This window comes from Bubalus bubalis, chromosome 5 (assembly GCF_019923935.1).
Source record: "Bubalus bubalis isolate 160015118507 breed Murrah chromosome 5, NDDB_SH_1, whole genome shotgun sequence".
NCBI lineage: Eukaryota > Metazoa > Chordata > Mammalia > Artiodactyla > Bovidae > Bubalus > Bubalus bubalis.
Window position 1 is genome coordinate 33,504,464 of NC_059161.1, and position 27,927 is coordinate 33,532,390.

Here is a 27,927-nt window from a genome sequence, read left to right on the forward strand (position 1 = left end):
TCAGTTGGAGAAGATGAAAAGGTCCTGGAGACCAACAGTGGTAATGATTGCATAACAATCTGAATATGTTTAATACCACAGACCTACATCTCAAAAATGGTTAAAATGGTAAATTTTACATTACATCTTTTCTTGATTGGCATGTAATTGCTTTACAATGTTGTGTTGATTTCTGCTATGCAACAAAGTGAATCAGCTATACATATACATATAACCTCTCTCTCTTGGATCTCTTTCCCATCCACTCCCCCATCCCACCCCCATCCCTGTAGGTCATCAGAGATCACCAAGCTGAGTTCCCTGTGCTGTACAGCACCTTCCCGCTAGTTATCTATTTTATATGTGTCAATGCTACACTCCCAATTTGTCCCACCCTCCCCTTCCCATATTATGTCTACATGTTTGCTCTCTGCATCTTCATCTCTATTACTGCCCTACTGAGAAGTTCATCTGTACCATTTTCTAGATTACGCACATGTATGTGAATAATCACTGGAAGGACTGATGCTGAAGCTGAAGCTCCAATACTTTGGCCACCTGATGCAAAGAGCCAACTCACTGGAAAAGACCCTGATGCTGGGAAAGATTGAGGGCAGGAGGAGAAGGGGACAAGCGAGGATGAGATGGTTGGGTGGCATCACCATCTCAATGGACATGAGTTTGAGGAAACTCTGGGAGATGGTGAAGGATAGGGAAGCCTGGTGTGCTTCAGTCCATGGAATTGGACACAACTGAGGGACTGAACAACAACAGCAGCAATATGATGTTTATTTTTCTCTTTCTGATTTATTTCACTCTATATGACAGACTGTACGTCCATCCACATCTCTAAAAATGAGCCAATTTCATTGCTTTGTATGGCTGAGTAATATGCCATTGTATATATGTACCACATCTTCTTTATTCATTCATCTGTCTCTGGACATTTAGACTGCTTCCATGTCCTGGCTACTATAATTAGTGCTGGAACGAACATGGTGTACATGTGTCTTTTTGCATTATGGTTTTCTCAGGGTATACGCCCAGGAGTGGGATTGATAGGTCATATGGTAGTTCTATTTTTTGTTTTTAAGGAACCTCCATACTGTTCTCCAGAGTGCCTGGTTGCGTCCATTTTACCACTGACTTGGTCTATTCCAGCCATTGTAACAAAATACCACAGACTGGGTCACTTGTGAAAAACATGCATTGATTTCTCAAGGTTCTCAAGGCAGGAAGTCCAAGATCAGGGCGCCAGCATGGCTAGGTTTTAGTGAAGGCCTGCTTCCAGGTTGCAGATGGCCAGCCACTCACGTCCTCACGTGTGGGGGAGGGAGCAGAGTTCCTTGTGTCAGTTACTCGTTGTGTCCAATTCTTTGCGACCCCATAGACAGCAGCCTGCCAGGTTCCTCTGCCCATGGAATTCTCCAGGTAAGAATACTGCAGTGGGTAGCCATTGCCTTTTCCAGGGGATCTTCCCAACCCAGGAATAGAACCCGGGTCTCTCGTATTGCAGGCAGATTTTTTACCATCTGAGCCATGAGGAAGCACCAGGAGAGCTCCTTGGGATCACTTTAACTAGGGCACCAATTCCAGTCTTGAGGGCTCCATCCTCATGACCTAATCACCTTCCACAGGCCTCACCTCCCAACACCATCACCCTGGGAGGTTGAGATTTCAGTAGAAGATTTTGGGGACACTAACATTCCGCCCGCAGCAGCCACAGAAAGAAGATGCATTGCAGAGCCTGATGTGTCTCCCTGCACTGCTTCCCTCCACTCAGTCTCACTAAAGAGTCATTTCATAAGCAGGATGCTCTGCCGGGCATGAGGGCTGGAGATGAAATATGGTCTCTCTCCAGAGAGACCAGAGGCCCAGTGAGGGAAAAAGGCTGGAAAACTCACAGCCCCTCACTGTGCCCACAGGTATGTGGCTCCATGCAGGGACACCAGGCTGGGAGCCTGGCCGGTGTCCGGGAAGAGCCACGAGGGCCATGGGGCATCCTCCACCACAGGAAGGGTCTGCTCAGACCTTCCGCTGCTAATAAAAAGTGCAGCACTCAGCATGAACGCTTTCTCACCCTTCATCCCAGAACCCTCCAAGGCCACGTGCAGAAGTTGAAGGTGCACTGAGACATACCTACCCACCAGGTACCCTGTTTCCATTTGGGTCTCCATGGGAGTGAACCTGCACTCTCGGCATGTGAAGAATGTGATGTTTATTCATCACCTCCCTGGCCATTCTTCATGCTCCATCTACAGGGCTGGGATGGAGAAATGGATGTGGCCAGTGCCTCTGGCTCACAGCACCAGACAGAGCCAGAACATCAACCCAAGTCTCACTTCGAACCTCACTTCAAACATCATCCATCTCGAATTTATTAAATCTTGACAATGTCTGTTTGAGGTCTTTGTCATTTTCCATACCCAGGCTTATTTTTTACTTTTGGCAACTTGTCGAACGAGTTTTCCATGGAGCTATTGTTTCATGTAAATTGAAGTCCCTCGGTCTGGCTGTGATGGAGTGCGCCTAATAGAATTGCTCATGTTGTATAAAGATTCCGTATCTGATTGGTGACAGCATTCATCTTCAAAGAACCCATGCCGTGGGGCCATGCACACTGCTCAGCAGTGTCACCAGATAGACACCCTGGATCACACAGCTGGTGCTTCTCCAGGCAGTCAGGACAAAGGCAAGGCTGATTCCCATGCCGAAAACCCAGTGCCCCAGCAAGGAGGTTCTTACCTTTAAGACGCTTTCGCATGAGTATACCTTTGATGAACCTGATCCAAGGCGACCCACTGAAGTTGATCCCAGGATGGCCTGGGCCATCAGGGAATCATTGAGCATTACACACAGCTCTGAATATCTCTGTTAACCAGTTGGTGCTGCAGGGCTGCAGACTCTGGAAGGCTTCAGATAGAGTTGGGACACAGCAGCAGGCAGTTCAGACCATGGGTAGTTGGCGAGCTGACCGTGATGACCCTTCAATCATCAGCTCAATGGGTTGGACAGTCAGCCATGACTAAGCAATCTCCCAAACACTGTCCTATAGATACGGCTGCCCACAAGGCAGATATCTCCTCTCTGGGAGGTGCCCCTGATCTATAAGGTGGCCCCTGGCAACTCATATATTCCACATGATCCCACCCCTGAGGGCAGCTCAGGAGCACACATCTGACCCAATTCAAGCTGATTGTATGGCCCCTCCTGGGACAGTTGGGTTGGAGCTGAGTGAAGAAATCGCCTGTCCAAGCAGCTAGGGGGTAACCCACAAGCTCAAGGGCCAGGGCAGCCACAAAGATGGAGGAGAAACCCGGGCCATGTAGTCAGAGAAGAACAAAGAGGAGAAGCAGAAGGGGAAGGACAGGTGGAAGCTGCCAGTCCTGCCAGGCTGAGGTTGTTCTATGTTCCTCCCTGCGTTCCCAGGGATGTGCCCTGGGCTGGAGTAGTGGTGTTCCTGTCTGAGCTCTGTCATGCTGGCATCATTTCCACGGGGTCAGGAAGGTGAACCATCAAGACAGGGCTGGTCCAACCAGAGGAAATGGCAGGTGAGCCCAATTCTCAATTTCAGTATGGAAAGCATATGAGTTTCAAACCTGCTTTGTGTAAAAATCAAATTTTTGCTTAATCATGAATGGTAATAATGTTGATTTATGGAAAAACATCTTATTTGAGGCAATAAGTAGCCAACTTTGCCAGCACATGAAGAGTCAAAGAGAACCTGAATTCTTGAATTCATGAATGAGTCTCCTGGAATGACATTACTGGGTGTTTGATCTTTGGTTCCCTCTGAACATGTCAAAAGTCTTTGATGATATCAGATCTGTACATGAGAGGAAGAGGGAACAGACAGCCCAGAAGAACCCAGAGCTAAGACTCAGGACATAGGTTCATCCTTTAAGAATAAAACATAAACTGAAAGAGAAGAAGAAGGCTATGAGGGAAGAGATTAATTAAAACCTAAACTAAGAATCCTACCAAAAATAAACAGATAGATAGATGGATAGATACATAGATATAGATGGATGGATGGAAGGATGGTTAGATAAAGATGTGTGCAAGCTCAGTCGTGTCTGACTCTTTGCAACCCCATAGACTGTAGCCCACCAGGCTCCTCTGTTCAAAGAATTCTCCAGGCAAGAATACTGGAGTGGGTTGCCATTTTCATCTCCAGGGGACCTTCCTGACCCAGGGGTCGAACCTGCATCTCCTGAATCTCCTGCATCAGCAGGCAGGTTCTTTTCCACTGAGCCACCTAGGAAGCCCAATAGATAGAGACAGAGAGATAGATATAAATGAATGGATAGATAGATCCTAAGCTGGCTTTAACCACTTCTACATTCTATCTACTGCTGTATGACTAGTTAATACAAACATTACCAGTTTACAATCACATTTCTTACCTCTCAGTATCCATGCGCTGGGATTCTGAGCGCAGAAAAGCCAGATCCTCTACTCAGGGTCTCAGAGGCTAAAATCAAAGTATTGGCTAGCTGTCTTCTCATCTGGAGCCCAAGGTCCTCTTCTAACTCCATTCAGGGTGTTGGCAGAACCCAGTTCTAGCACTTGTAGGGCTGAGGTTAGTTCCCATCAGTCTTAACCCCTGCAGGCCACCCTCAGGTTTGAGCCACCTGTCCTGATCACACATGGCAGCACTCTTCTTCAAGGCCAGGAGACTGACTTCTGGAAGGTCCGGTCTCATTCAAGAACTCATCTGATTAGGTCAGGCCCGTGAATTGCATGCTCAATTGCTCAGTCATGTCCAACTCTTTGTGACCTCCTGAACTCTATCCTGCCAGGCTCCTCTGTCCATGGATTTCTCTAGGCAAGAATACTGGAATAAATATATATGCACCCAACACGGGAGCACCGCAGTATGTAAGACAAATGCTAACAAATATGAAAGGAGAAATTAACAATAACACAATAATAGTGGGAGACTTTAATACCCCAGTCACACCTATGGATAGATCAACTAAACAGAAAATTAACAAGGAAACACAAACTTTAAACGATACAATAGACCAGTTAGACCTAATTGATATCTATAGGACATTTCATCCCAAAACAATGAATTTCACCTTTTTCTCAAGCGCACATGGAACCTTCTCCAGGATAGATCACATCCTGGGCCATAAATCTAGCCTTGGTAAATTCAAAAAAATAGAAATCATTCCAAGCATCTTTTCTGACCACAATGCAGTAAGATTAGATCTCAATTACAGGAGAAAAACTATTAAAAATTCCAACATATGGAGGCTGAACAACACGCTGCTGAATAACCAACAAATCACAGAAGAAATCAAAAAAGAAATCAAAATTTGCATAGAAACGAATGAAAATGAAAACACAACAACCCAAAACCTGTGGGACACGGTAAAAGCAGTCCTAAGGGGAAAGTTCATAGCAATACAGGCACACCTCAAGAAACAAGAAAAAAGTCAAATAAATAACCTAACTCTACACCTAAAGCAACTAGAAAAGGAAGAAATGAAGGACCCCAGGGTTAGTAGAAGGAAAGAAATCTTAAAACTTAGAGCAGAAATAAATGCAAAAGAAACAAAAGAGATCATAGCAAAAATCAACAAAACCAAAAGCTGGTTTTTTGAAAGGATAAATAAAATTGACAAACCATTAGCCAGACTCATCAAGAAACAAAGGGAGAAAAATCAAATCAATAAAATTAGAAATGAAAATGGAGAGATCACAACAGACAACACAGAAATACAAAGGATCACAAGAGAGTACTATCAACAATTATATGCCAATAAAATGGACAACGTGGAAGAAATGGACAAATTCTTAGAAAAGTACAACTTTCCAAAACTCGATCAGGAAGAAATAGAAAATCTTAACAGACCCATCACAAGCACGGAAATTGAAACTGTTATCAAAAATCTTCCAGCAAACAAAAGCCCAGGTCCAGACGGTTTCACAGCTGAATTCTACCAAAAATTTAGAGAAGAGCTAACACCTATCCTGCTCAAACTCTTCCAGAAAATTGCAGAGGATGGTAAACTTCCAAACTCATTCTATGAGGCCACCATCACCCTAATACCAAAACCAGACAAAGATCCCACAAAAAAAGAAAACTACAGGCCAATATCACTGATGAACATAGATGCAAAAATCCTTAACAAAATTCTAGCAATCAGAATCCAACAACACATTAAAAAGATCATACACCATGACCAAGTGGGCTTTATCCCAGGGATGCAAGGATTCTTCAATATCTGCAAATCAATCAATGTAATACACCACATTAAAAAATTGAAAAATAAAAACCATATGATTATCTCAATAGATGCAGAGAAAGCCTTTGACAAAATTCAACATCCATTTATGATAAAAACTCTCCAGAAAGCAGGAATAGAAGGAACATACCTCAACATAATCAAAGCTATATATGACAAACCCACAGCAAACATTATCCTCAATGGTGAAAAATTGAAAGCATTTCCTCTAAAGTCAGGAACAAGACAAGGGTGCCCACTTTCACCATTACTATTCAACATAGTTTTGGAAGTTTTGGCCACAGCAATCAGAACAGAAAAAGAAATAAAAGGAAATCAAATTGGAAAAGAAGAAGTAAAGCTCTCACTGTTTGCAGATGACATGATCCTCTACATAGAAAACCCTAAAGACTCCACCAGAAAATTACTAGAACTAATCAATGACTATAGTAAAGTTGCAGGATATAAAATCAACACACAGAAATCCCTTGCATTCCTATACACTAATAATGAGAAAACAGAAAGAGAAATTAAGGAAACAATTCCATTCACCATTGCAATGGAAAGAATAAAATACTTAGGAATATATCTACCTAAAGAAACTAAAGACCTATATATAGAAAACTATAAAATACTGGTGAAAGAAATCAAAGAGGACACTAACAGATGGAGAAATATACCATGTTCATGGATTGGAAGAATCAATATAGTGAAAATGAGTATACTACCCAAAGCAATCTATAGATTCAATGCAATCCCTATCAAGCTACCAACAGCATTCTTCACAGAGCTAGAACAAATAATTTCACAATTTGTATGGAAATACAAAAAACCTCAAATAGCCAAAGCGATCTTGAGAAAGAAGAATGGAACTGGAGGAATCAACCTGCCTGACTTCAGGCTCTACTACAAAGCCACAGTTATCAAGACAGTATGGTACTGGCACAAAGACAGAAATATAGATCAATGGAACAAAACAGAAAGCCCAGAGATAAATCCACGCACATATGGACACCTTATCTTTGACAAAGGAGGCAAGAATATACAATGGATTAAAGACAATCTCTTTAACAAGTGGTGCTGGGAACTCTGGTCAACCACTTGTAAAAGAATGAAACTAGAACACTTTCTAACACCATACACAAAAATAAACTCAAAATGGATTAAAGATCTAAACGTAAGACCAGAAACTATAAAAATACTAGAGGAGAACATAGGCAAAACACTCTCTGACATACATCACAGCAGGATCCTCTATGACCCACCTCCCAGAATATTGGAAATAAAAGCAAAAATAAACAAATGGGACCTAATTAACCTTAAAAGCTTCTGCACATCAAAGGAAACTATTAGCGAGGTAAAAAGACAGCCTTCAGAATGGGAGAAGATAATAGCAAATGAAGCAACTGACAAACAACTAATCTCGAGAATATACAAGCAACTCCTACAGCTCAACTCCAGAAAAATAAATGACCCAATCAAAAAATGGGCCAAAGAACTAAATAGACATTTCTCCAAAGAAGACATCCAGATGGCTAACAAACACATGAAAAGATGCTCAACATCACTCATTATCAGAGAAATGCAAATCAAAACCACTATGAGGTACCATTTCACACCAGTCAGAATGGCTGCGATCCAAAAGTCCACAAGCAATAAATGCTGGAGAGGGTGTGGAGAAAAGGGAACCCTCTTACACTGTTGGTGGGAATGCAAACTAGTACAGCCACTATGGAGAACAGTGTGGAGATTCCTTAAAAAACTGGAAATAGAACTGCCTTATGATCCAGCAATCCCACTGCTGGGCATACACACTGAGGAAACCAGAAGGGAAAGAGACACGTGTACCCCAATGTTCATCGCAGCACTGTTTATAATAGCCAGGACATGGAAGCAACCTAGATGTCCATCAGCAGATGAATGGATAAGAAAGCTGTGGTACATATACACAATGGAGTACTACTCAGCCATTAAAAAGAATACATTTGAATCAGTTCTAATGAGGTGGATGAAACTGGAGCCTATTATACAGAGTGAAGTAAGCCAGAAAGAAAAACACCAATATAGTATACTAACGCATATATATGGAATTTAGAAAGATGGTAACAATAACCCTGTGTACGAGACAGCAAAAGAGACACTGATGTATAGAACAGTCTTATGGACTCTGTGGGAGAGGGAGAGGGTGGGAAGATTTGGGAGAATGGCATTGAAACATGTAAAATATCATGTATGAAACGAGTTGCCAGTCCAGGTTCGATGCAGGATACTGGACGCTTGGGGCTGGTGCACTGGGACGACCCAGAGGGATGGAATGGGGAGGGAGGAGGGAGGAGGGTTCAGGATGGGGAACACATGTATACCTGTGGTGGATTCATTTTGATATTTGGCAAAACTAATACAATTATGTAAAGTTTAAAAATAAAATAAAATTAAAAAAAAAAAAAGAATACTGGAGTGGGTTGCCATTTCTTATATCAGGGGATCTTCCTGACCCAGGGATCGAATGTGCATCTCCTGAATTGGCAGGTGGATTCTTTACCACTGAGCCACCTGGGAAGCCCTTTGTCATGTTAAGTGACTTTATCACTGACACTTTAGTTTAGTTCAGTTCAGTCTCTCAGTTGCGTCCGACTCTTTGCAACCCCATGGACTGCAGCACACCAGGCTTCCCTATCCATCACCAACTCCCAGAGCTTGCTCAAACTCATGTCCATCGAGTCAGTGATGCCATCCAACCATCTCGTCCTTTATCATCCCCTTCTCCTCCTGCCTTCAATCTTGCCCAGCATCAGGGTCTTTTCCAATGAGTCAGTTCTCCAGATGAGGTGGCCAAAGTATTGGAGCTTCAGCTTCAGCCTCAGTCCTTCCAATGAATATTCAGGACTGATTTCCTTTAGGATTGATTGGCTGTATCGCCTTGCAGTCCAAGGGACTCTCAAGAGTCTTCTCCAACACCACAGTTCAAAAGCATCAATTCTTCAGCCCTCAGTTTTCTTTATGGTCCAACTCTCACATCCATACATGACTACTAGAAAAACCATAGCTTGGACTAAACAGACCTTGTGGGCAAAGTAATGTCTCTGCTTTTTAATATGCTGTCTAGGTTGGTCATAGCTTTTCTTCCAAGGAGCAAGTGCCTTTTAATTTCATGGCTGCAATCACAGTCTGCAGTGATTTTGGAGCCAGAAGAAAATAAAAGTCTGTAATAGGTAAATACAATAGGTAGATTACTCAATCACTTAGCTGTACAGCTGAAACTAATGTGACATTGTAAATCAAATATACACTTCAATCTTTACAAATAAAATACTGTATTATACATTTGAGTCTTGCTAAAAGAAAAGATTTTAATGTCCTCAGCACAAAAAAGAAACGGTAACTGTGTGACAGGATAGTAGTGTTAGCTAAGGCTGTTGGTGGTGACCATTTTGCAACATACAAGTGTGTCAAATCACCAGGTTGTGCACGTTAACCTTGCACAATGTTCTGTGTCAACACTGTCTCAATAAACCTGGGAAATAATGGACCTCAGTCACTCACCATGCGGATGAACTTGAGAACAGAACTTCTGGCTCAAAGGACAAGAGCTGAGTCTCTTGAGAAGCTCAATCCTGTCTCTGCCAGAAACGAGGGGGGAGCCTTCTGTGCTGGTTCTCCAAACTACTATCCTGGAGAGGGGGTGGGGGTCTTCGTAACATTTTATTATGAACCACAAAGTATTGTTTGAAAGAAAATGAGTTGTGTTGAAAGAACCTCAGTCAATAGGGCTCGGAATGTCCTGAGGTCACCTGATAAAATCATTCTACAGGGAGGCAAAGGAATTACACAGGGTGGTCAACACTCCTGGGGCACTCACATTGCAATGCAGGTATTGGATAGTCTTTCAACAATTCCCTTAGAGAACAAGAGTCCACGGTGACCACTCAGAGATCATACAACTGCACTTACAAGACAAAGTGAAAAGAAAGGATTCGTCTGTGTTAGAAAAATAGGTACATGTGGCCTAGAATGAAACTTTCAGCATCGGACACAGGTTCAAGGAGTCCTGTAATCTTCTCTTCCTCATCCCCGACTTAACAGTTCAGTCCAAAAGCCCTTAGTCAGGGCCCAGACAGGCAGCTGCAGGGGCTGGGGTGCGTGGTAGTGGACGGTGGGTGGTAGGGGCCATGGCCACGTAGCACAACACGCCAGCTGTGAACAGTAATGAGAGAGGAGGTGGGCCCATGGAGCGGGGGCAGCTGGGAACTGCCCTGGTAACAACCTACTGTGGGGTGTTGGAGCCCCTGCAGCGTGAGGATGGAATAGGGGTTTGGAGCAGCCAGTGTAGGGTTCTGGCACCCAAGCAAAGCAGGGAGGGCGGTGCAGGAGCTGAGGAGACACAGTGGTGATGGAAGATTGGTTACAAACCAGTTCTAGCCTGCAGGGTTGGCTGAATAAATTATAGTCCCTCCATACCACAGGATATTATGTAGTCATTAAAGCCAACATTGTAGAAAAACATTTAATGACATGAAAAGATGCTCATGAAATATTGAGGGGGATAAAGCAAGTTGAAAAAACTATACGTGACGCTCCTAATGATGTCTATTGCAACTCCCTGCTGCTGTGTAAGAATCCAGCCAAACACTTCATGTCCTATGGTTCTGCTCCTGGATTCTGTGGGCCCAGCATGGCCAGGGGGCATAGAGGGTGGGCTCCTCTCTACTCCTGGGCACAGTGCACCCTGGCTGAGATGGTGCACACAGCTCATGAGGAACTGGAGGGTACTTCCAACATGGTGTCTTGACTCACATGCCCAGCACCTGGGCTGGGGTGCCTGAAGGACAAGGCAGCCAGGTCGGTCAAACAGAGTGCCTACGGTGGACTTCCCAGCATGGTAGCTCTGGGCTCCTAGGGCCCGTGTTCTGCTGAACTAGGAGCACAGAGCGTGGCCTTTTATGACCTAACCCAGAAGTCATAGGGTCACGTCCACCTTACTCTATTGGTGGAGCTGGTCACAAAGACCCTCCCAGATGAAGGCACTGACCCCACTTCTCACTGGGAGGAGAGATCAAGCATTGGCAGCCATGGTTAAACACCATCACATCCTTCCTCAAAATAAGCAGAATGACCCCTGATGTCAACCACTGATTTCTAAGAGTGGTGAGATCCTAGGTGGGGTTTTCCTTCCTTATGCTTCTCTGTGTTTTTTAAATATTCTACAGTGATGATGGACTACTCATTAAATAGGAAAAAAGATAAAATTTACCCCAAGGGCTTTCCTTCCCACAGGCTACTCACCACCATTTGCACCTCCTGGATGCACAGGTGCCTTCTTCCTGTGGGTCTGCTGGGCCCCTGCGCCCATGGAGGAGCCCTTGTTGAGGGAGGGGGAAGGCTTATCTCTCCTGCAGTGTTCCAGGGACAGCCTCCATGTCTCCTGAGGATCGTGGATGAAGACACAAACAGAACGGAGTTTAAGTCAGAGAACAAGGTACCTCAGACAAGTAGTAAGAAGCCTCCATAAAAAGGAACAAACTCATGCCATTTGCAGAGATGTGGATGGACCTAGATTGATGCTTTTGAACTGTGGTGTTGGAGACGACTCTTGAGAGTCCCTTGGACTACAGGGAGATAAAACCAGTCCATCCTAAAGGAAATCAGTCCTGAATATTCATTGGAAGTACTGATGTTGAAGCTGAAGCTCTAGTACTTTGGCCACCTGATGTGAAGAACTGATTCAATGGAAAAGACCCTGATGCTGGGCAAGATTGAAGGCAGGAGGAGAAGGGGATAACAGAGGATGAGATGGTTGGAAGGCATCACCGACTCGAAGGACATGAGTTTGAGCAAGCTCCAGGAGATAGTGAAGGACAGGGAGGCTTGGCGTGCTGCAGTCCATGGGGTCACCAAGAGTCAGACATGACTGAGCGACTGAACTGAACCGAGATGCTGGCGGGAAAGCCAGGAAGGTTGCTGCTTCCTCCTGTTCCTGCAGACTCTGGGTTTGCTTGAGAAAGCTGAAGGTTTGATGACACAGGCTCATCCTCCTGCAGCCTCCAACAGGTGGCACCTGGCTGACTTGCTCCAGTTCCCTGGGCCCCCAGGGGGATTCCCAGGTGGTGTTAGTGGTTAAAAATATATATATATATGCCTGCCAGTGCGAGATACAAAAGAGATAAGGCTCCATCCCTGGGTCAGGAAGACTCCCTAGAGGAAAAAATGGCAATGCACTCCAGTATTCTGGCCTGGAGAATTCCATGGACAGAGAAGCCTGGTGGGTTACAGCCCATGGGGTTGCAAAGAGTCAGACATGACTGAGCACACACACATGCACCTGGGCCCCCAAAGTGCCACGTGGGTGCTCACACCTGGCCGTCACTCAGCCACGTGATGGGCAAAGACTCCAGAAACAGTGGCTTTCTAATCCCAGACTCTCAGCAGTGGGAGGGTCCTCAGAAGGACCCCCATCACTTTTAGGAAAACAGCATGCCTGGCAGATGCACGTCACATCCCACCTGAATACCTCCATGAGTGGGGAGCTCACCCCATTATTAGACAGTTGTCAATGAGAGCAATTTTCCCATCCAAAGACAAACATACTTCCAGGTGGGTCAGATCAGGCCACTCCTTTGGCTGAGGTCCCCAGGGCATCCTTCTACTCCCAGAACATAGCCTGTGGGACTCACTGTGACACACAAGGCTTGGCCCCCACAGAACTGCCTAACTCTCCAGCCTCAGTTTGTTCCATCAGTGTGTGAACACTGTCTCCCAACTTCTTGGGTACACCTCTCTGCCTCTTCCCCCAGCTCCCCCTTTCCAAACACCCTCAACAATGACTCTTATCCTGCTTCTGGTCACCCTTCCCCTGGCCCAAAATCAATCCTTCCCACTCTTGATTTTCTTCCATTTCGTAGCCCTTAGCATAATGTGGAATTTCTATACTTGATTACTTTCTGGGGTATCTTCCTTCTCTATTAAGTTGTCAGCTCCTGCAGGGCAGGGTCTGGCTTGCTTTGTTCCCTGTTATAAACTTAGCAGCTGGAAAAGGGGGGAAGCTGTTCTAATAATCGGTATAATAGGTGCTTAATAAACAAGTGGAGAATGGATGGATGATGGATGGAAGATGGATGGATGGATGGAAGATAGATGGATAGACAAATGATGGATGGATGGATGGAAAAAAGGAAGATGGACAGATGGAAAATGGATGGAAGGAAGGAAGATGGATGGATGGGCTGTTACTTTTTAATTCACACTCCCATTTAGTGAGTACAGACAGACATCACTTTATTGGGCTTTGTTTTATTGTACCTCAAAGATATTGCATTTTTTACAAATGGAAGATTCGTGGTAATCCTGCATTGATGAAGTGCATCGTCACCATTTTTACAACAGCATTTTCTCACCTCATGTCTCTGTGCCACACTTTGGTGATACATAATAGTTCACAGTTTTTCATTATTATTATATTTTTATGGTGATCCATGATTAGTGATCTTTGATGTTACTACTACCAGTCACTGAATGCACAGATGATGGTTAGCAGTTTTTAGCAATAGAGTGTTTTTTAATTAAGGTATGTACATTTTTTAGACATAATGCTATTGCACACTTAATAGACTACAGTAGGGTGTAATCATAACTTTTATATGCACTGGGAAAAAATTGATTGACTCGTTGCATTGTGATACCCACTTTACTGCCATGGTCTGGAACTGGATCTGCAGTATCTCCAAGGTATACATGTGTTTCTGTCTTCTGGAGACAAAATTCTAATCCTGTTGATGGAAAAAATGGAAACAGTGACAGATTTTAATTTCTTGGGCTCCAAAATCACTGTGGAAGGTGACTACAGCCATGAAATTAAGACGTTTGCTCCTTGGAAGAAAAGTTAAGACGAGACAGACAGCATATTAAAAAAGCACAGACATTACTTCACTGACAAATGTCCATACACTCAAAGCTATGGTTTTTCCAGTAGTCATCTATGGATATAAGAGCTGGAGTGCTGAGTGCTGAAGAATTGATGCTTTTAAACTGTACTGTTGGAGAAGACTCTTAATAGTCCCTTGGACAGCAAGGAGATCAAACGAGTCAATCCTAAAGGAAATCAACTCTAAATATTCATTGGAAGAACTGATTCTGAAGCTGAAGCTCCAATACTTTGACCACCTGATGGGAAGAGCCAACCTTGATGCTGGGAAAGACTGAGGGCAAGAGGGAAAGGGGTGACAGAGGATGAGATGGTTGGATGGCATCACAGACTCAATGGACATGAGTTTCAGCAAACTCCAGGAGACAGCAAAGGACAGGGAATCCTGGTGTACTGCATGGGGTTGCAAAGAGTCAGACACGACTATGACTGAACCACAACACTGATGGGAATTACTAACACATGAATGTGGTTGGCCTTGCTCAGGACCACATTTCAAGTATTGGAAGATTCCCAGGCACCCAACAATGAGTTCCTACTTAGTTACTGGTGACCTTTGCCTCCTCTGGTCATCCCTGTTGCCCTGTCCCCTCAGCCCCCTGTTCAGGCCACTGTGCAGGGCTGCCGACTTTCCCTGACTGCTGTCCCTAAAAATAGGAGTGTCCTCTAAATCTGGCTTATCCACTATCTGTGGAGAAAGACATGTTTTTTTTATTTTCAATTTGTCACAAACCTGTACTTTTGTAAAATATGGTAAAAATGAACTAGAAAAATGAAATGAGGAAAAGACACAAAATAAGAGCCCCCAATTTTTTATTAGATTCAACAGACATGAAATTACTCTGAAAATTGCTACACAGACTCTAAACACTTACTCTGAATGTCTGTGCTTATCTTGTCCAAACTGACAACAAGTGAGGGACCGCTTGGAGCAGCTGTGTGGATTCTGAGATGAGAGAGCAGGTGTGGGGCCGGCTGTCTGTGGCCCCAGCATGAGGCAGGGAGGCCCACAGGCAATGCCCCACCTGCTTCCCCCGAGCCCAGAGAGCCTGACCTAGACAGCCCACCTGCCCCTAGGCTGGCCCAGCTCCTTCCTCTTGCCGAGGGCCAGAATCCAGGCAAAATTCCTGCCTTCAGCAAGCTGGTATTCAATTTGGGGAGGCAGAAAAGAGTTAATAACTAGATACAGGGGTGTTGATGCTGAAAGTTGGGCTCTGTGTACCGATGCCAGATTGAATCTCAGAGACAAGAGTTTTGGGTGAAGTAGAAAAGAATGGCCTTATTGCTTTGCCAGGCAAAGAGGGCCACGGCTGGTTCCTGCCCAGAAAACCTCTGTCCCGACACATGGGAGTTTGGCACAGAGTTTTATAGCAATAGTTCAAGGGCAAGGTTGCTGAAAAGGATCAGGGTGCCTGCAGGGCCTGCACTCCTTTAGTCTGGCCCCGGGTGGCCTCCTGATGGGCTTCTGTGGTTTCTGAGGTTATCGAACTGTGACTTTCTCTCTGGAATGAAGAGTGCTTCATCAAGTAATTAACATCTTCCATTTGATGGGCGTTTAGTTCTGCAGAACATCTCAAAGATACTGCTGTGTGCATCCCTTGAGAGGAACCAGGACCTGCCCCAAGGCTGCACTATTCTCTCTTGACTGCTCCTCCCTTGTCTCTGCATCCTCTCCCTTCCCTGACTGGTAAATGCTTGAATCTGCCCTTTGGAACCCAGGGAAGGTCATGGAGACTGAAGTCTACTTCCTACAAACAAGAAACGGGGGACACAGAAAGGCTTCTGTGCCCAGGAGCCCCACAGGGTCCTGCTTGGTTTCAGAGTCAGGTGTTATATGTGAGAGGGCAGGACCACAGGAAGGTGATCAGGAAAGGCTGATGGAGATCACAGCGACCTGAATGCAAGCAGGAGGGTGCCATGCCCACTCCAGACAGAGCATCCCAGGCAGTGGGAAGAGCAGATGCAGAGGACTGAGAGGAGTATTCCAGAAACACATCTTCCAGGAAGAGAAAGGAGGATGGGCAGATGGAGGGAGGCCCAGCACTACCAGTTCACCATAGCTGAAAGCCTTTGGCCTTGAACCTGAGCGTGAGAAGCAACCACACCTTGCCCTTCAGTCCCAGGTGGGGTTGTATGGGATTAAGGCTGGCAGTCTCTCTCTTTCTCTCTCTCTCTCTCTCTCTCTCTCTCTCTCTCTCTCTCTGATGGCTTCTACATGTGTTACCTTGAACTCGATGCCGACTACAACAGCCTGTTTGTGGCCAATCAAAGATACATTACACATCCGCTTTAATTATTAAAGAGAAGGGCATACTTACCAGAAATAAGGAGTGTCTATGTTAAAAATAAAGATTAAATGCCTCTCTTTCTGAGACAACAATGCTGGTTACTCATTTGATGGTCAGACTCCCTTCCCAGGTGCCAAGGCCACACTGATGACCTGGGTAGGCGGGGATCTGGTTTCCTGAAACCAGAAGGAAGGTCTCCCTGACTTGATGTTCTCTGTTCTGACAAGACAGAAATCTATGCTGAAAACTCTGCTTCTCCAGAGCAGATCCTCAGAATAATCGAGAGACTGGCTTCTGGGCTATAGTCCTCAGTTTGGCTCAGGTAAACTCATTCCTATTATTCTTGGTTGTTTGTTGATGATTTTCATCAACAGCAGGAACAAGTCAGATCTTTATACCCCATAGAAGGCAGCTTCATGTGTCCTCACTTCAGTTTGATTGTTGGCACCCCCAACACGAGAGTGTAGAGCAGGTATTAAAGTAAAGAAAGGAAATATCCTTCTTTTAAGGAGGAGATAAGGAGAGCATCAAGTTGTCTTTCTCAGGGCCAGCCACCAGGAGCAGAGGGAAAGCTTCCAGAAGCTTTTACTGGGGTTCATGCTTTGGAAATGGACCACTGAGGGTTTTGAAGGGCTTCCCCGGTGGCTCAGCTGTAATGAGGGAGACCTGTAATGCAGGAGACCTGGGTTCGATCCCTGGTTTGGGAAGATCCTCTGGAGAAGGGAACGGCTACCCACTCCAGTATTCTGGCCTAGAGAATTCCATAGATTGTATAGTGCATGGGATCACAAAGAGTTGGACACGATTGAGCAACTTTCACTTCATACTCACTGAGGCTTTTGTATCACACTCAGGAGGCCAGGGCCCCATGCGGCATCTGAAAGAGAAAGAAATAAGAAGAGAAGCATAATAGTCTCCACTAATAAAAAACAATGCCTCCCAGAGTTACTTTGGAGAAGATGAGGAATTGGAGGGCATTTAGCCCTTACAGAGTGAAATGTTCTGTTAAATTACTAAAAGGAGAGATTCCAGTTCCTTTGAACCTGAAAGATACAGTAATTACTGAACCAGAATGCTCAGCAGGAGATATTTTATGGGACCTAATTTAAGCAAGAAGGAGGAGCAAGTCATGAGAATTGGGTAAGAGGATCCATCATGGGGCTCGGTGAGCAGAGCTTGGGCACAGCCAGCAAGGTGGTCTCCAGGGATGGATGTGACCCACCCATACAGAAGCCAAAACAGTAAGGACCAGGGCTGGGGCTGCTCCCAGTCCCAGAACAAGGCCAGGCTCTGAAGTGGTGCAGGGTGCATGAGTGTCCCCTCCAGTGTCTGGCTTGAGGGCAGGTCATTTGTTCACACACAGGGATCCACAGAGGCATGTGCGCGCACACACATGTACACACAGACACGTGTGCACACACAAGTAGAGACACATACACATGCAAAGAGATACATGCACACACAGACACATGCACACACAGGTACAGAGACACATGCACACACAGACACATGCACATAAACACATTCATAATACACACATGTGTAGGAGTATGTGCATATCCATGACTTCCCTGGTGTCTCAGCTGGTAAAGAACTCACCTGCCAGTGCAGCAGATGCAAGAGACACAGGTTCGATTCCTGGGTCAGGAAGATCCCCTGGAGAAGGAAATGCCAACCCACTCCAGTATTCTTGCCTGGAGAACCCCACAGAGAAACGTGGAGGACTATAGTCCATGGGGTCGCAAATAGCAAGATACATCTTAGCAACTAAATAAGAACAACAAATGTGCATATTCACAAGTGCACACATATATACACAGGTATATAAACAGTCAACCAAAGCCCCATGTGTGCCCAGCACTATGGCTCTCGCCGTTGCAGTCCAATCTTCATCACTCACCTAAGTGGTCCACGCCCACCATGAACCCACTACCTTGTTGGAAAATCAAGACCACACGTGTCCAACTGGGACACACAGAAGAACCCAGAATCCCATTTCATCCTTCAAGAGAAAAAGTCAGTTTCCTAGAGTAAAGAATATAAAAGCCATCTGCATAACTGAGTCACTCTGCTGTACCCTTGAAACTAACACAACACTGTAAATTAACTATCCTTCAGTAAAAATTTTTAAGGGGAAAAGAAAAGCCTGGAATTTTTCTTTAATGGAGAGATGAGATTTAACAAAGCGAAAGCGTCAGCTTGAAGCACAGCCAGAGGCAAGGCCCTTGGCAGGCGGTTGGAGTTGGCTCATTTGATCAACTTCCGGTCCGACTTAGTGGAAGCTAGTGTGAGGTGAAGAGGAAGGGGACATGGGGTCTTGGGGAGCTCTCCTTTGAGCAGAAAGGGACCATCACCTGCTCTGTGCTCCTCAGCTGGAGGGAGACCCCCACCAACCACTCCCAGAGAGCTCCTGTGCGGAAGCCCCGACCGCCATCAGAGAGGGTCCCGTGCCTGCCATCTCCAGGGAGATTCCAGAGTTCTGCTCTAAGTTCTCCACCTGTGACTGCTTCAGCACCCCCACCCCCAACCCCCATCCCCACCCCCAGCAAAGGGTCAAAGCTCTACTAGGCAATCAGCAGGCTCCCTCCAAAGCAATCAGGCACGCTGACAGCTCTCTTAGAAAAATGGGAGAAACGTAAGGTGAGCAAGGACATCATTTGGCTGTTTTTCCCCCCAAGCCATTTGTATTCCCATGGCATTTGGGCTGCGATTTCATCCAGCACTTTTGCCCCCATCCGTTTTGTTTCACTGGCAGCTGCCAGCAGGGTGATGGAGTGGAGAGTGCCCAGAGTCAGGTGCCATGGCCAGCCCCCGCCCACCTCTGTGGCCTCTGACAGACCCTTAATCTTATCAGCCTGCAAATGAGCAACATCAGGTTGGAGGCTTTGGACTTGTCATAGGAGATGCTCAGCAACCAGGGGCCTCTTCCAAGACTGCCGCCAAGACCCCTAGGGGAAGAGGGATTGGGGAGGTGGGGGGCCCTGGGTGCCAAGGAAGGGGGTGAACCCCCAAGAGCACACCTTGAACCTGCTTCCTTCTCCTTGTTCTAAAACCCAGCATGGACCTCCCTGACCACCACTGCTCCTGCTGAAGCCCTGGGGGCACATCCAGGCTTGTGGAGGGGGAAGGGTGAGTGGGGAGCCAAAGAGCTGTGATGTCTCCTCTAGCTGGATGGGACAGAGTTCCCAACGCTCCACCAGGGACCCCAGGCCCCATAGGGACTGACTCAACATAAGCAAAGGCAGGCTCAGTCCCGCAAGTCCTGGAAAGTGATGAGCGGGGAAAGGAGCCCCTAATATTTCAATAATTCAGACATCGTCCTGCCAGAGCCACCTGGAGACCCAGGGCAGGGACCCTGGGGACCATGCTGATGAGATCTGTGACCCCGCTGCAGGGTCTCAGAGAGGACAAGAAGGCAGTGCTTAGAGAGCAGGGATCTGGCTGCCTGGAGGAGCGTCTCAGGCCAGGAAGGTGCAGGTAGAACCAACTTTGAGGGTCAACTAACAGGGGTCCATTTCCTGATAGCTGCCGCTAATTAGGACCCAACTTGGGGAGACAGTTACCCCAGGCTCTCCCCCTGGTCACAGGTTTACCTGCCCACCTGAGCATCAGCTGGGATCTCAACTCTGACCAGAAAGCTCAGCCTCTCCCAGGACATGAATGCCTGTGTTACATCAGCAGGATGATGTGGGGGAGGCCGGAAAGGCCTTTTTGACAAGCGGGTTAAACCCAAACAAAAGTCTTCAGAAAGCTGGATGGGAGCACCAATGACCAGGTGGAGATGGAAGCCGGGGACAGGAAGGCCCCCCAGGCTTGGCCTTGTCCTGAGGACAAGGTCCTTGTCTCCCAGGACTCTGAGAAACACGGAGTCCTGGGAGAAACTCAAGGAGCCAGAGTGGAGTTAGAAGGGACCCCACATCCCTTGCTGGGGGCAGAACAGGTAGCTGTGGGTGGACAGGGAGCCAGGGCATCTCAGGGCGCTCTGCCAAGCCCTGCCCCAAGCTCTGTTTCTAACTGCCCAGAGCCAGGACTGGGTACAAGGCCCTGGTTCCCCAGAGCCTTGGAGACATGGATCTCTCTGCCAACACCTGGGCCCTGCCAAGCCATGTGGTGGGAAAAACCAGCCATGGCTCTGTGTGGTGTGGCCGGCAGCAGCTGGAAGCCCCTGACTGCATCCCTTCAAATTGTGTGAGATCCTGATTTCCCAAGTCCTGACCACAGACGCCCAACTTCTTGGGGGGTCCTGACAACTCTCAGAGTCACACCCTTGAGCTCAGGACCTGAAGAACCAGGCAGAGGGCATTGTCCCCGACAGGTGGCTGCAGTCTCTCCGTGTGTCTCATCACTGATGGCAGACACAGGCTACACTGCCAATGCACGCCAGGGAAGAGCCCTGCTGTGCTGTTGAGAGGAATCAGACACACAAGACCACAGGTTCATTTATATGAAATACCCAGAATCAGTAAATCCACAGAATCAGAAAGCTGCTTAGTAGTTGACAAGAGTGGGGGTGAGGTGGGAGAGGGTAAGGGGGAGACTGCTAAATGCTACAAGCTTTCCTTTAGGGATGATGAACTGCTTTGGAACCTGTGATGGTCCGTTAACATTGTGAATGTCTCAAACAGCACAGAAGTATTTGCTTTGAAATGGTTAATTATATGTTATGGTAATTTTACTTCAGTGGGAGAGTGGAGGAGGACTAGAAAAGGAAAGAAGAGAGAGAGAGAGAAATGAAGGAAAGAAGGAGGAAAAGAGAGAGAGAAAGACAGGGAGAAAAGAGGGAGAGAAGATCAGAGTGGATGTGATAAACACTCAACAGAAGACACCAGAAAGACAGGTATAAACCCAGACAGCCGCAGAAACAGGATTTCATAGTCACCTGCCCAAGGACATCATCACCTGAGGACAGGTGGCTCGGGCAGCCAAATTTCCCCAGAGAAACAAGCATGTGCTAGTCAAGTCCAAAACCCCCAGCCAGCAGCCCAGTTGGGAAGGGCACCTGAGGCTGGCTCACAGCAGGCTGGGTGCCATGGGGTGCCCCTTCCCAAACCTAGATGAGAACATCCAGTAATTGGCCTGCCTGCACTGTGACCGCAACTGCAGCCTCTCTGCTGACAGTGTGTTTCACCACAGATTTGACCTCAGTTAGAAATGAGCCCTTCTAAAATGCTTAGAAACACACCTGCACAGGGCTCAAGGTCCCCTCTGCCGTCTCCAGAGTGCAGTGGAAAGAGATCTGAGCTACGAAAGTGAAGCCCAGCTCCCCGTCCTGACCCCTCTCCAGGCAAGAGCCTGATTTTGGAAAGATCCTCCCTGTCGCAAGAAACAACAGTGGCTCTAGGAGTCCCTGAAGCCCTCCCTTGGGCACCCCTCCCAGAGCATCAACCCAGAAGCAACTCCAAGGGACGCTGGAACAAGGGACCGCTGGTCCTTCTATATATGTGAGGATGTGCTGATGCTGAAATCAAGTTTCAAGAAACAATTACAGCCTGTGCTGGACAGAAAGCATAACACAATGGAAACCTTTAAAAATGGAAGATGTTGCTGCACCAAGGGAATTACAAACCAGCGGAGACTGATTAGTGAGGGACTCCACAGGGACTGTGGTTATTCTGGGAGCCTGGTGGAGTGCACAGACACAATCAGTGAGGTCCATGTGTTAGCTACACCATTATTTGAAAAGATCCCTCCCCACCCAAGGGAAGAGGAATAAACCCAACTCTGTTCTCCTTGGCCTTTTGGCCACCTCCCTGTACACTAAAACTCTGGAGGAAATGTATTCCTGGTATTTAGACCAGGCAAGTCCATGGGTGAGGGTAGTAGGTTCAAAGGTGACCCTCAAAAAGATATGTCCACTTTTGAAGCTCTCAGAACCTGTGAGTGTTAATTTGGGGCGGGGGGGCGGGGTGCAGAAAAGGTCTTTGTAAATGTGATCTGAAGTTAAGGATCTCCACATGAGGTCATCCTGGATTCTCCAGGTAGACTCTGAATCTGATGACAAGGGTTCTTATAAGAGACACGAGGAGGAAAGCAGAAGGTCATCTGAATACTGAGGCAAAGATCCACGAGATGCTCATGGTACTCTGCTCAGTGTTATGCGGCAGCCTGGATGGGAGGGGTTTGAGTGAGAACGGATACACGTATATGTATGGCTGAGTTCCTTCACTGTTCACCTGAAACTATCATATTGTTAATCAGCTATGGTGGTGGTGGTTTAGTTGCTAAGTCACGTCTAACTCTTGCGACCCCATGGACTGTAGCCCGCCAGGCTCCTCTGTCCATGGGATTCTCAAGGCAAGAATACTGGAGTGGTTGCCATTTCCTTCTCCAGGGGATCTTCCCAACCCCAGGATAGAACCCTGGTCTCCACATTGCAGGCAGATTCTTTACTGACAGAGCCACAAGGGAAGCCCTAATCTGCTATCAGTTCAGTTCAGTTGCTCAGCCGTGTCCAACTCTTTGTGACCCCGTGGACTGCAGCACTTCAGGCTTCCCTCTTCATCACCAACTCCTGGAGCTTGCTTAAACTCCTGTCCATCAAGTAGATGATGCCATCCAACCATCTCATCCTCTGTCGTCCCCTTCTCCTTCTGCCTTCAATCTTTCCCAGCATCAGGATCTTTTCCAATGAGTCAGTTCTTCACATCAGGGGGCCAAAGTATTTGAGCTTCAGCTTCAGCATCAGTACTTCCAAAGAATATTCAGGACTTTAGGATTTCCTTTAGTATTGACTGGTTTGATCTCCTTGCTGTCCAAGGGACTATCAAGACTCTTCTCCAAAAGCACAGTTCAAAAGCATCAATTCTTTGGCATTCAGCTTTCTTTATAGTCCAACTCTCACATCCATACATGACTACTGGATAAACCATAGCTTTGACTAGACTGACCTTTGTTGGCAAAGTAATGTCTCTGCTTTTTAATATACTGTCTAGGTTTGTCATAACTTTTGTTCCCAGGAGCAAGCGTCTTTTAATTTCATGGCTGCAGTCACCATTTGCAGTGATTTTAGAGCCAAAAAATAAAAAATAAAGTCTCCATTGTTTCCCCATCTATTTGCCATGAAGTGATGGCCCTAATAGAAAATAAAAGTTTAAAACATAAAGGATCCATGTGATGCTGCCATGGATGAGGCAGGATGGATCCACCTCCACAGAGCCTCCAGAGAGACCACAGCCCTGCTGACACCTTGATACAGGACATCTGCTTCCAGAGCTGTGGCAGAATCAACTTCCTCTTATTTGAGGTCATTTGCTATAATGGCCACAGGAAACTACTGCCTGGAGCCTATCCCTGTGAGCCTGACTCTCCCAAGGTCTGTACCTGGCCTTCACCTGCTCAGGTACCCCTGTGGCTCTCCGTCAGCCCCACCGTAAAGGTCAAATTCCTTCGAGGTGTCCAGGAATGTCTGTGGTCAGGCCCCACGTGCCACTGTGGGGGAGTCAGCCCACCCCAGCTTCAAGCAGCCTCAATGCACCCTGATAAGCTGGGCTGTCAGAAACAGGGCACAGACTAGGTCCCTTATGGGATGTGCCTTGATTTTTTTTAAAATATTCATTTATTTATTTGGCTGTCCCAGGTCTTAGTTACTACATGGGGAATCTAACTCCATGCCCATGGTTGGAACCTGGGCCCCCCCCCTTACTGGGAAAGCAGACTTCCAGCCACTGGACCACCAGGGAAGTCCCACTCCTGGATTTAGAGACTGTGAACAGGGCAAGAAGACCCTGAGTCCACAGAGGATGTCTTACTTTAACCAGCTGTGGGTCCGGGTCCTCCACCAGCTTTGCCAGGCACCACGTCTGGATGGTCCAGAGCCAAGGGACAGAGGTGCCAGTTAATGGCGGGCTCACAGCCAGTCTTAGCAGATCTCAGAATCACCCCACTAGGACAAAGCCATCAGGGACCCAAGAACACTGTCTGCCTCGGCTGCCCATGGGGGGCACTGCTTGGCCCCATGAAAGCTAGGACCCCACTAACAGCATCTTGCCCGTGGTGAGCAATGGGGGAGCCCAGCTTCCCGCCAGAGCCTTCTGGAGCTCCTCCACAGAATAGTTGAGGCCCCAGCCCATTGCCGATGGGTACAAATAGACGACCACCCCTGAGACCCTTTCTTTTCATGGCTGGGCTTCGAGTCCTAGTGGCCAGAAGACTCAGGACTGTTCCCTCAGGTAAGTGAGGCCATGGCCATGGTCTGTCCCTGGAGGGCTCCCTGATGGACTCTCGTTTTACTCAGAGAGTGGTCAGAAAGAAAAGAAAAAGACCTGGGGAGGCAGTGGCTTACTACTGCTAGTGTCCAGGACACTGAGGAAATGACAGTCCCAAGCACTCAGCCAGGCCCCTCCACCCACTCAGTGCAGGAGAGCAGCACGGCGTGGCCCTGGACAGCTCAGACTTTGCTTTGAATCCTGGTTTAGCCACCTCCTGGCTGTGTGACCTTGGGTAAGTTACCTACCCTCTCCATGCCTAGTTTCCTCATCTGTAAGTTGAAAGTGATAATAATAATATCTGTCTCACAGGGTTGTTGTGGAGGTATGTCAGCATTTATAAAATTAGGAAGAAAGAAACTCTTTATGAGTCATGGCCATCCCACCTAGAAACTCATAGAATTGTCCTGAGGAAAAACAAAAAGCGATATGGTGCTTATGTGGCACAATCCCTGGAACACAGCCCACAGTGAAGAGTAGCTACAATCCGTCATCATCACCACCATCAGCGCTTTCTTCCCGCTTTTCATGTGCAGTGGGGTCATCAGTGCCTCTCCCACGGACTTCACAGGGCTGGAGAAGGCAACAAGTTAAATTATACCTCATAAATGCGTTGTTTTTATTGTTTCTGATCCCAAAGGAAGCTGAGTTGTGTTTCTTTTAACCCCATAACAAGGTTTTTTATATTTACCCTTCGGTTGTCAGCCCCGTTAGCCAGAAGTTTCACACCTTCCTCAGTCAGGGGTCACTACCTCATGAGCTGGGGGCCCGTGTATTCCTCAGGATGCAGGCAGATTCCCCAGAGCCCACCTGGCCCGAACCAAGCCTCCCAGAAAAAACACCCACTGAATGGATTGAGCCTCTCACCTCTGAGCACTCAGCCATCCTCCATCCCCCAACCACAGGAACACACACACACACAAACACACACACACACACACACACCCCTTCACATTCTCTCTCGCCTGCCACAACAAAATGCCACCCAAGTCTCTGGCCCTTCCCAATGAATCACTCTCATCAGTGACAGCATTTGGGCATCAGCTGGCATTACATGATGTATCTGAAAATGTCAAGCCCATTGGGTCAGACAGGAACAGGTTAAGAGAAGCTGAGAGAGTCTCTAGAAGACTCTACTCTCTGCTGGAGCCTCAAGTGAGCAGAGAGAGAAGATGATTTCCATCCTCAGATGGAGGTCACTGCTTATCAAGATGCTAAACACCTCAGCCTCCCCCACCCCAGCAAGCACTGACTCAGAGCAAAAATAAATAAATAAATAAAATAATGAGAGGGTCAAGAGTCAGGGACTTCCAGAGTCTTTGCCACAGTTTGGGAGTATACGTGATGGACAGGGAGACCTGGCGTGCTGCAATTCATGGGGTCGCAAAGAGTCGGACACAACTGAGAGACACAACTGAACTAAACTGATGGTCCACAGAAGTCCTTCCTTCTTTCTATCTACCCATCCATTCATTTTCCCCTCTCTCCATCCATCTATCTGTTTATCCAGCCATCCTTCCACTCATTCTTCCCTCTGTCCATTTCTTTGGTTCTCTCAGATGTGATTCGTAAGACTTTCCTGGTGGTTCATGGCTAAGACTCCACTCTTCCAATTCAGGGGGCCCAGTTTCGATTCCTGGTCAGGAAACTAGGTCCCACATGCCACACCTGGGACCCAGAGCAGCCAAATAAATAAACAATTTTTTTAAAAGAAGTGATTCTTTCCCCCAAGGGTTTTGCACACAGACTAGAACCTTCCACAGCACCCTGGTCCTTGTAGGAGATTCACACAAATGTGTCATCCTGTTCTGCGTATCAACACTTCAGAGCTCCAGCTACAAATGATTACAGAGGGCATTTTTAAACAGCAGTAAAAATATAAGACTAGACCCTGCGGGGGTTGTTTTTCAGAAAGCACGACTTTTTAAGCACATCTCAGCAATAAAATAATTGTTTGGAATACTCCCACTTTGTTTCTGTTTGACCCAGTTTTTACAAGGTTATCATAGCATTTGAATAAGCCAGATCTCCCTGGGGGAAGAGTATGAGGCAAATGCTGTGGTCTGCTCAGAAACCTAATCCTGTTACCAGGAGGGGATGCTGCAGACTTGGCTCACCAGGATCCCTTGTACCTCATCGCAGAACCTCTATCACAGCATCTCATTCTTTCAAATGGGATCATTTCACCAGCATCCACATGGCTCCTGCCTCCCCCTGATCTTGCCAGAGCAGTTGATTGAATGATTCTAGGTGGTGGAGAGTTTGAATATACCAAGTGAGAATTTCACCCCGGCCCCATTCCCAGGAATACAGAAATAATGTAAGCAAATTAGAAAGAGAAGTATCAGATGTTCCTCTATGTCTTTTTTTTTTTTTAATTCTAAAGCTAGGCAACCAAACTTTTGTGTATATTTTAACAAAAAATCAGCATAGGATCCTCCAGATTGCCTCTTTAAGTTTTGGCCAGTTGGGACTTCGAAGGAGGAATACCAAAAGAAGCAGACATTGATGCTACCCCATTCCAGAAGTCCCCATGGAGAAAAGAGTGGCCAAGGTTTAGAGACCAGGATTACAGAAACAAGCTCCAAACTACCCTCATTTCCCATGAGCTACACCTTCTCCCAAACTTAACAAAATAAGCTGGGCTAAATATTTTGACTAACTTCATCTCTCTTTCTGCAATTTGGATCAACTTCAAGAGCCTTTCAGAATTGATTTGATGTAGTGCTGCTCTGTTTCATTATTGATTTCAGTTCCAGTGTAAAACAAGAAGTTTATGTCCACATTTAGAACATAAATGCTACCATGCTGTCTAAATATTATACCTCACTGCCAGACTGTATCAATGAAAGAGTAAACATACTTTTAATTGACCTTCAGGCACTTTCTGGAAACATAATTCATAGAGGTGCCAGGATGGGAACCTCCTTTCAATACTGAATGGCTATGCAAACACTTGCAAAGCCATTACTCTTCATTAAAAAGCAAAGACACGTGGAATCTTCCTTGACAAGGGCCACCTCCACCTGTTCTTGCCACAAAAACCGAAGGGACAATGAACATGTGATGTATCTTCCAACGTGAAGGGCATGGTGGCTGGTCTTCAGCCACCTAAAAGTCATTTTGGCTTTTCTTTTTCCCACCTCTGGTAACAAACAATGCTTTAAGGAGGCAAGGGCAAGCATGTCCAGTACCATGGACAGAGCACTGAACTCCCCACCCCATGAAGTTTCCCAAAGGAAAAGAGTGTTTTGTTTTGCTTTTTAACTTCTCAGTTTTTATCTTTTCATTATGTTTTGACT